Consider the following 10830-nt stretch of genomic DNA (forward strand, 5'->3'; position numbering starts at 1 on the left):
TCTACGTACAATAATGTAGGTTCAATACATCAAGGATTCGTAGACGTTCGGATCGTCATTTTAGGGGTTGAAAAGGTACCCGAAGTAAGTTTTGGTTGAAAAAATTTAGTTTTTTTTTCATACTTTGACCAATGATTAGTGGTGTGTCAAGACTCCGAAACGTCAATATTTTATATAGAACCTGATATTTTTTTCTGCGTTCAATAATATAGGGTCAATACATCAAGGATTCGTAGACGTTCGGATCGTCATTTTAGGGGTTGAAAAGGTACCCGAAGTAAGTTTTGGTTGAAAAAATTTAGTTTTTTTTTCATACTTTGACCAATGATTAGTGGTGTGTCAAGACTCCGAAACGTCAATATTTTATATAGAACCTGATATTTTTTCTGCGTACAATAATGTAGGTTCAATACATCAAGGATATGTAGACGTTCGGATAGTCATTTTAGGGGTTGAAAAGGTACCCGAAATAAGTTTTATTTGGAAACTTTAGGGTGTTTTATTTTTTAGGGCCTGATTTACCCCTCTACTTTGGAAAAGGTTCATATTTACCCCTTCGTTAAAAATAGGGGCAAATATTTCAACTATTGTAACGGTAGGGGTATAAATGGCCTGATAGTATAACGAGGGGTAAATATGAACCTTTTCCCAAGTAGAGGGGTAAATCAGGCCCTTTTCCCTTTAAAAAAGGGCCAAGGATGCATTAGATAGCCAATTTGGGATCCCAATTTAAGACATAGAGCCTGTTTGGATGGGCTTATGACTATAAGCTGCAAATAACTTATAAGCTAAAAAAATAAGTTGGGTAGTCTAACTTATCTTTTTGGCTTATAAGCTGTTTTCAGGTTATAAGTTGTTTTAGATAAGCTAAGTCAAATGAGTCCAATTATTTTTTTGAACTTATTTTAATCACAAAATGAATTTAAGCTGGTCAACCAAACACTCAAAAAAACTGAAAACGGCTTATAAGCAACTTATAAGCCAATCCATGGGCTCATAGTCGAAATTGATATATTTTTATATGTTTGGCCACTTTTGACATAGGTAATTAAAGTTGAAAAAAGTCGCTTCTGAATTTATAACGTTAGATATTTTTGTTTGAAGTTCAGGCGTATGCGACTACAATTTGACTTGATAAAGCAAAACTTGAAATTCACGACTTTTGTAGCACAAAAAAAAAAAGTTGAACTAAACTAATGCAAAAAAAAAAAAAAAAAAACATTTATAGGTTTCACGCACGAATTTAGTGCTTGAAAGGACCAAACTGCAAAAATACAAGTTTGGCCTTTCACGCATGAAATTCGTGCGTGAAGGAGGCCTTTTTTTTTAAACCTATCAAAATCACGTTTTTTTCTATACTTTGGGCAAAGATTAGTAATTTTCAAAATCCCGATATATCAATATTTTATATAGAACTTAATATTTTTTTTTGCGTACAATAATATGGGTTCATTACATCAAGTCCACCTAAACGTTTGGATCGTCATTTTAGGGGTTCTAAAGTGCTCCGAACTAAGTTTTGAAACTTGTCATACTTAATAGGGTTTTGATTTAAGTGTTTTATTATATTTGAATGTACAAATATAAATATTTGATTTAATAATAATTCATCCAATACGAGAGATTTAGACTAATTAAAAAATAATTCATTCCATTTAATTACAATACTAATTCAAAGCAATACAATAATAAATACCAATAATAATACAATCTTCAAGTTCTAGAGGCTTTATTACTTCGAGACGTCCTTGTACCACCACGACCTTGTTGCCCACAAGAACGTTTGTCATGGCCATATTGCTTACATGTAGAGCACTTGCGAGAGTAAGTTCTTTCACTAACATCCATTTGATTAGGTCTACGACTCCGTGAGTTAATGCCCAATTTCCTGATGTAATCCTTGTTAGCAACCATTGAAAATGGCTCGTTTGGCCAATAAGTTTCATTACCAAGTGGGTGGAATTGGTCGAAATATGCTCTAAGGTAACTGTGGACCTTGTATTCCCTCGCCACATAACTTGTTACCGTTTTTCTCATTCTCTCGAAGCACTTGACAGCATGAGAACACGGCATGTGGTACGTTTGCCCCTTACCACAAGTGCATGTTCTTGTTGCCTCATAAACGGTATGCACGTTGCCACCCTTATTGTTGTAATAACCCGTCCTAATTTCATACACATGTTGAATTGGGTCATACTCGGTCATTTAGTGATGCTCACTTTTTTTTCTATAATGCTCCATATTTTTTAAGGCCCTTGGCATCCATGTCCCGCCTTCGGCTAATATCGCTTTGGCCTGTCTTGTCCTAACCACAAATCGCTCCACAACTTGCTTGAAAGTCATTCTCACCATTGCGGTGACAGGTAGTCCTCGAGCATATTTCAGCAAGCCATTGAAAGACTCTGAGTTGTTTGTTGTGAGCATGCCCCATCTTTTGCCTCCATCAGCATGAAGCGTCCATTTTTCAACTTCGAGCTTCATCAACCAAATGTATGTGGGTTCACTCACTGCCCTGATCAGATCCATTTTTGCAGCTATTTTCGTTGTTGATGCTCCATCGCAGCCCCCCACATTAATTTGTTTAGAGTGCCATTGTGAAACATTGATTGCAAATTTTCCTTCAAGTGACTTAAGCAATAGCGATGGTAAACAAAGGGAGACTGCCACCCCGATAAATTATCCTTATTGTGCAATATGCCTTTATGACAATCAGACAGCACGCATATGCCGATACAATCCTTAATAACATGAGTTTTCAAATAGGTCAAAAAGATCTCCCATGTGTCGTTGCTCTCGTTAGCGGCAATTGCGAAAGCAAGAGGGAACATTGACCCATTGGCATCCATTCCTATTGCAATTAGGAGCTTGATGTTGTAGGCACCATATACATGTGTACCATCTATGGATATCATTAGTCGACAGTGAGCAAAACTATCAATGCATGGTTTGAATGTCCAAAATACGAAGTTGAAGATTTTACCCTCTATAAGCCGCCACTCTACAACAGTACCATGATTAAAATGTTGTCGAGCCGCCATATACCTTGGCAGCGATTGAAAAGAAGTATGCCAATTTTCAAAGACCATCTCAAAAGCGCGTCTACGCTCGAGAAATCCCTTTTTGTTGCTTATAGTTTTACCATATATGGTTTGAATGTTTTGAATACAATCTTTGATGGGGAACCTGCACAAGTTTAAACAAACAACATTTAGTAATGATCTTTCAATTGATACAAGACATATAATGTACTAGGTAGGATAAGTTACCTTGGCGTTTCGGCAACGTCTTTAAGTAACACTTGAGCAATCATGTTTGTATCTAAATTATAATGATCTGCTCGATTTTCTTCCATATCACAAGTGTGTCTTTCGCAGAATTTTGTGATAGCCCACATACCATCAGGCTTAACAATTCCCCGAAGCAACCACTCACAGCCTTGGTACTGTCGTCTACAAACTAGCCTCCATATCTTTGTGTTTGACTGATCAACCTTAAACTCCCTCATGTCCTTAAAACAATAAATTTTGACAGCCCGTTGCAACACCTTTTTGGATGCGAACAACATTCCCTTTACAAGGTAGCATCGATCTCTGTTGAGATCCTTTTTGTTCAATCCAGGTTTTTAGGCGACTATCATCATCTTCTCTTGTGAAGACAAATGCATCATCACGACCCTGCAGGCTGTCAAGATAAGGGATATTATTAGAATGCCACTGAATTGGGCTTTCAGAAGTTGGGGTTTCAGCCATCGGTGGTAGTGCATTGGTTCTTGTTGGTTTTGGCTTTGAGGAATATTGTTGGTCATACCAACTTGAACATCATCATCATCGGTTACCTCTGCATTATTAGCTATTTCATCGTCATCACTTGATGATGACTCATAATAATTTGAAAAATCTTCATTATCAAGTGCATTCATCCTCCTACACGAAAAGTAACATATTTTAAATACCAACATCATATATATATATATATATATATATATATATATATATATATATATAATTTAATATCAAGGTGATGAACTTACTATTGTTCATAAGCATTGTCATGGTGTGGAGAATGATCAACTCCACCGAACTGAGAGGATTGACCAACATCGATATTTGGTACCACTGGCGAGTTTTGAGAATAGCTCCTATAAAGATTTGAAAACTGGTTATTTACCAATTCATACAACAAACACGTGCTACTACACATAATAATAATATGAAAAATCCATATTTACCAATTTTCATTGTAAGCTTGATTAAATTACTGGCTTAGATTATCCAGCGGCACTTGACCACTCAAAATGTCTCCATAAGAAATAAAGTCCTCATAAGTGTTACCATGAATAAGCTGAATTTGAGGGATTTCTTCTCGAGGTATCTTTTCAACATATATCTCAAGAACATTAATGGATATTAAATCACAATATTCTTCTGGCGATCCCAAATAATCACTCAAAGATTCATCATCGTTGATATTGTGCATGCCATAACGCACTACACCGTTTGATATTGTTTGTGGATATCTGCCAGTTAGTGAGATTCCAAACTCTGTGAATGTAGTTTTCATTCTTTTGTGCATATAACTTACTAGTGTTTCATAATTTAAAGTTGTTGGAAATTTAACATGGGCTTTTGGTTTGATACTATAACGAACGGAGTAATTTGTCCTCGACGATATCTCCATCCCAAAATAGTGAAACCCTAACAGTTGAAGCATTTTGAGACATTTTTCTATGAAGTTTGATTTTTTTTAAGGACTTGTAAGACTTATACTTATGAAATTGATGAGTTTTTCACTCGTCAAGCCTTCAAGTTAAATAGATTCCTGAAATTGTCATGCATGGTGTGTTGTCAAATCAACACGTACATTGCGCATTAAAATGGTGCGCAATAGAAGTCGTATTAAAACGGTCAAATAATGCAGCAATATATTGTCAAATCAAGCCTTTATGTCATAGATTCCTGAAATTTTCATGCGTGGTATGCTGCCAAATCAACACTTACATTACGCATTAAAATGGTGCGCAATACAAGTCGTATTAAAACGGTCAAATAATGCATCAATGTATTGTCAAATCAAGCCTTTGTGTGTCATAGATTCCTGAAATTGTCATGTGTGATGTGTTATCAAAATCAACACTTACATTGAGCATTAAAATGGTGCGCAATATAAGTCGTATTAAAACGGTCAAATAATGTAGCAATGTATTGTCAAATCAAGCCTTATGTATCATAGATTCCTGAAATTGTCATGCGTAGAGGTGGAGGAGACCTTTTCACGCACAAAATTAGTGCGTGAAAGAAGAAAACACCTTTCACGCACAGTTTCTGTGCATGAAAGGTAGTATAAGTTTTTGCACTTTCACGCACAGGTTCTGTGCGTGAAAGAGCTTTTTTTTTTAAAACCTATTAAAATCACGTTTTTTTTCCATACGTCGCACAAGTTATTATTAAGATAACTAATTATCATTAAGAAAATAATAACATAAACTGTACACTTTATTTACAACATTCACAATCTCAAGTCCCACAAGTGGGAGCCTTTAGAGTTCGGCTAGGCCTAAGGATAACCCCACCACCACCACCATCATCTCCATCCCCCTTCCTCCTCTTAATCTGTACATACTCTATGGCATGATCATCCTTGCTTCCCTTCCTTCCCTTCTTTCGACCTGGACCCCGGTTCATAACATGCTTCCTATGGGAGATGACTGTGGGCGGTGAGGCCGGTTCATAACATGGTTCCTCTTCAGTCTCATCAGGAGACCCGTCCACAAGCGCAGAGGAATGAACCTGAAATAACATATAAAAAATTTAATTTAGATTTATTCTAAACTAAACATGAAATAAACAACTAATTAATAAAGAATTTATTTTATTATAAAAATTAAACCTGTGTGTTGATGGCCTCCTGAGATGCCTTGTGAGAGGGCTCCTGAACTGGGTCCTCAACGGTCTCTTGAGTGAGCCCGGTGCAGGAGATGGGTCCACAGGCGTAGAAGAATGAACCTGAAATAATATATAAACAATTTAGTTTAGATTTATTCTAAAATGAATTTGAAATAAATAATTAATTAATTAATTAATTATTTTACTTTATTGTAAAAGTCAAACCTGTGTGTCGACAGCCTGTGAGATGCCTGGTGAGAAGGCTCCTGAGCGGCCCGTGGAGCAGGAGATACAGATGGTGTCGTATCAAACACGAAGTCCTCGAACATGGAGTCATCGAAGTCCAGATGTAGGCCACCTTGTAGATCACAAATCGTCCGCTCACCCTGTGGATCACGAATAGGTGGATGTGGAAATGAAGACCAGGGCACGTAATTTGAAAAAGGGTCCGGCGTATACAGAGGTGCCTGTGAAGTCGACGGACGGGAATAAGAAGTCGATGGGATATCTGTAGTCGCCGGCCGGTAAAAACTCGGCGGGATCTCTGAAGCCGACGGAGCCTTATCACCTCTGCCAGCCCTACCACCTCTGCGACAGCCACCAGCTCCTCGGCGACCACGACCACCTGCTGGCCCAGGTGGGGCACCAGGAACATGCTCAAAGTCATGTGTCTGTCTCATACCAGTCTCGGCAAGTTCAATCATTCGTGCTGCATACTCCGCTGTCTCGAGGGCCTCCGTACTAGCAGTGCTCTCATAGCGCATCATCTGAACGGTCCGTACCTGCATATGTTTGCAAATATTAACAATTGAATAAAGTTGTAAAGTAGTACATAAGACGATGGTTTAAGTTTAAGACTAATAAAACTTACCAGCGCCTCGTACGCTCCTGCAAGAGCTACATATCCCAGGCCATCTGGACGACGCCTAGAGGGGTTGCCAATAATTATGCGAGTGATCCGCATGTACCACTCCATGTACACATGGATCGGAGTGTTATGTCTGACCACCGCTAGGCTCGTCATCCTCACATCACAACTCTGGACCTGCTGCTGCATATGGAGTCGCCATGCATCATCGACGCCCGTACGCTCCTCCCTCACATAGTGGTCATGCTCCCAATCCGTAGTCGCGGGTATATTCTGTACATACCCAAACTGCCGTAATACGCGGTCAGGCGCATGATACTCAACAATATCCATATGTATCAATGGACACATCGACATCCACATGTGCTGACTAGCCCTACAAAACACCGGTAGCTCATCCAAAATATGATCATACGGCGTCCATATAAAAGCCTGTAAAAAGAATTGAATTAGTTAACAATAAAAGACAAATAGTAGCTATGTGGTCTAGCGTGTGGATCCAAACTATGAATATACCGTCTGCGTCGTCATGCGATCTAGCTGATCCCTAAACGGGAGAAGGCTATGGTGCGTCTCCGCACGTCGGCGTACGCCTCGCGACCATCTCCGCGCTTATGGCATTGGCACAGTAAGATAGTCAGCGGGAGGGTGAGCTGGTATGGGTTGAAAAGGTCTCAACCTAGTCCACACCCATATATGATATAGTCATTTAAAAAATATTTTATCAGTCATCATTTTAAAAAAATATATTTTGTGTTTAATTACACACACGTAAATATATTACCTGAAGGAGCGAGCAAAATGCAGGGACCTCTGTCCTCATGCCCATAGAACATCGGCAAAATCCTCGATACATGTAGCCCAGCACAGCAACGCCCTAACTATAACATCCTATCTCGGCGAGATAGTCGATATACCGAAGATACCTCAAGCTCACATGCAAACCCGAAGTGTTTGGGAACAGGATGGCCCCGAATATGATGAGTAGGTATAGACGCGCACGTCGGTCAACATCAGCCTGAGGCGTGTCCTCTCCAATCGGATGCTGCATGTCTGTGAGGCGCAAGTGAGCATAAAGGGCCGACAACAAAAGCCGACTCTGGTCGGGAATATGACCATCCAGAGCCGCGAAACCGGTGATCCTAGTCAACTCATCCCGGTAAGGCGGCAGCACAGGAGGCTCCTCAATATACAATGGGCGTCCATCAACTTGTAGCCCATAAATGACTTCCACATCCTGAAGGGTAATGGTAGCCTCACCGGTGCGGAGATGAAATGTGTGCGTCTCCGGTCGCTACCTTTCAATCAATGCCGTCACTAGCGACCTATCGTGCTGTACCCGACCAACTTCGACGCACCGGTAGATACCGCCCCGACGTAGTATATCCAGGACAGGAGGATGTGGGGGGTGAGCAGCTAAGATCTCCCATGCTGAGTCCCCTAACCGGGTACGGACCTGAGCCTCAGGCTGCAGGGCGGATGTCCGTATATGTTGCGAACTATGCTCGGGCTGAAGATACAGTAACTCTCGGTCGAAGAGCCCCGGATCAAGAGGGTGGTGATCCATCTGTTTTGCCATTTTAAATCAATCATTAACAAGTAATATTAGTTATGTAATCTTTTATCGAAAATTTTATTAAGGATTGTGATGACCCATCTGTTTTATGTATTTTAAATCAATCATTAACAAGTAATATTAGTTATGTAATCTTTTATCGAAATTTTATTAAGGATTGTGGTGACTCATCTGTTTTACGTATTTTAAATCAATCATTAACAAGTAATATTAGTTATGTAATCTTTTGTCGAAAATTATATTAAGGGTGTTCAATCCTAAGCTATTGGTTATGAATCCTAAACTAAGGGTTTTCAATCCTAAAATATAAAGATTAAAAATTAATAAGTCAAATAATTAACAATTAGTTAGCAAACAATTAGTATAAATAATTAATAAATAAAAAATTAACTAACTAATCAAATAATTAACAAGTTATTATCATATATTTAATAAATAAACAATTAAGTAACTAATCAAAAAATTAATAAATTGTTATCGTATATTTAACAAATAAACAATTAATTAACTAATGAAACAATTAAGAAATTATTAACAAATAAATAATTGGCTTAACAAAAACTAAATAAATAATTAGCTAGTCTAACAATTAATAAATACTAAAGTCACTAATCGAATAATTAACAAATACTAAATAAACAATTAATAAATAATTAACTAATTAACAATAGATAAACAAATCTAAAAAAAAGGGGCAATCGCAGTAGTTGGTGCGGACTGCCCAAAAACGCATCAAAAAAATGCGCAATCCACCACAGATCACTCCAACCATACCTAAGGTAATAATATATTTAGCAATGTAATAAAAAATTCGTAGTAAAATACGTACAATGAAGGTTTTTTGAGTTTTCAAAGTGAGCTCCGCGCTGCTCTATTCCAAAATCTAACCTTAGAAACTTATTCCTACACTTCAATATAACAAGAATATTGACTTTTGGGTTGAAAAACAACACGAAAAAGACGTTTTTTTAGGGTGGGGGGGGGGGGGGGGGTTGGGGACCACTGAAATGGGGCGTTAATGGCGGGGCATTTGTGGAAGTGAAAGGTTCGGGTCTCTGGTGGGGAAGGAGGGGGCGACTTTTTGTTGCCTCCTTCACGCACAAATTTCGTGCGTGAAAGGCCAAACTTGTATTTTTGCAGTTTGGTCCTTTCACGCACTAAATTCGTGCGTGAAACCTATAAATATTTTTTTTTGTGTGTTAGTTTGGTTCAACTTTTTTTTTTATGCTACAAAATTCGCGGATGGATGAGATATGTATAGTTGAAATTGACATAAATGAACGAACTTATGTAGTTATGTATAATTGTATAAATTATGAGGTTGATGCTAAAAAATTAAAAAGATTGAAGTTCCAATAGCCATTAACTCATTAATGCAAACTTAGTGAATTCTGGGTTTCCTTTTCCAAAGTAATCATCAACATCCACAAGATTAAAACATGATAGGGTCATTTTAACTATCACGCAGTCATTTGTTTACTATATATGATATGAAATTTCATATGTAAGGAGTTTTGAACACTATCACAGAGTTTCACTCGGAGGAGTTTCGAACTTCGGCGTATTTCATGGAGTTATCTTGTGTTTTAGTTAGAATATTTTTATTCGAATTTTATGTTTGTATTAAAAGGGGGCAGTTTGAAATTGTGATTGAGTTTCAAGTAGCGGTACAAAAAGTGGCTATTTGTTGATTTCTTCCAACTTTACTTTATTACCGAGGGTTAGTGGTGGGATTGGTGGATCCCTCCAGCTTATTGAGATCTCAAATTCGGTCCTATGAATAGAGAAAGTTTCCGTAGGTAAGCTTTCCCTTTAACGTGTCATATGCGATCTGAATATGGATTAATCTATCGGCCAGTGAATTCCTTATATCAAATTATTAGATTTAAAAAAGTGAATTTTTACGTCAATAAGAAAAGAATCTGCTGAGGTCCACGCCATTATGGTCATGTGAATCCTGGCGCTTGGCTAGTGCAAGTTCCACAAAAGCAAATGGCCAAATGATCCTAGGCCATGGACTATGGGCTCTTCCTAGAAAGCTGTCTCGATTTTTTTTAGAGTCAATTTGACTAATCCTTTAAGCTAAATTCTATTAGATTAATTTAATATTTTAAAAGTAAAATTTAAATATTTTAAAACTACAGGAAAAATACTATAAATTGCAATTCTTTTCATATCAATATGATGAAAAGATATATCATAAAATATTGATCAAAGTTCAAATAGTTTGACCTTTGAAAAGCCAAATGTGATAAGTATTTTGAAACAGAGGAAATATGTCTCAACAGGGAACGTTAATATTCAGTTTTAATTGGTTTCACCTCTTTACAAGGTGATAACACTGATGAATTTCTTAAGCAATTGAGTTCCAACTTATAGCTCCATCTACTCTAAATTATTGTGTGTCTATTTTGTTTTCAACCCCCACTTCCTTTATGGGTTGCACATACAGTCTCACACTTCTTTTTATTGGGTGTGACAAGATTTCATATACAAAACAAAAC

Source organism: Lycium barbarum, chromosome 9, assembly GCF_019175385.1.
Source record: "Lycium barbarum isolate Lr01 chromosome 9, ASM1917538v2, whole genome shotgun sequence".
NCBI lineage: Eukaryota > Viridiplantae > Streptophyta > Magnoliopsida > Solanales > Solanaceae > Lycium > Lycium barbarum.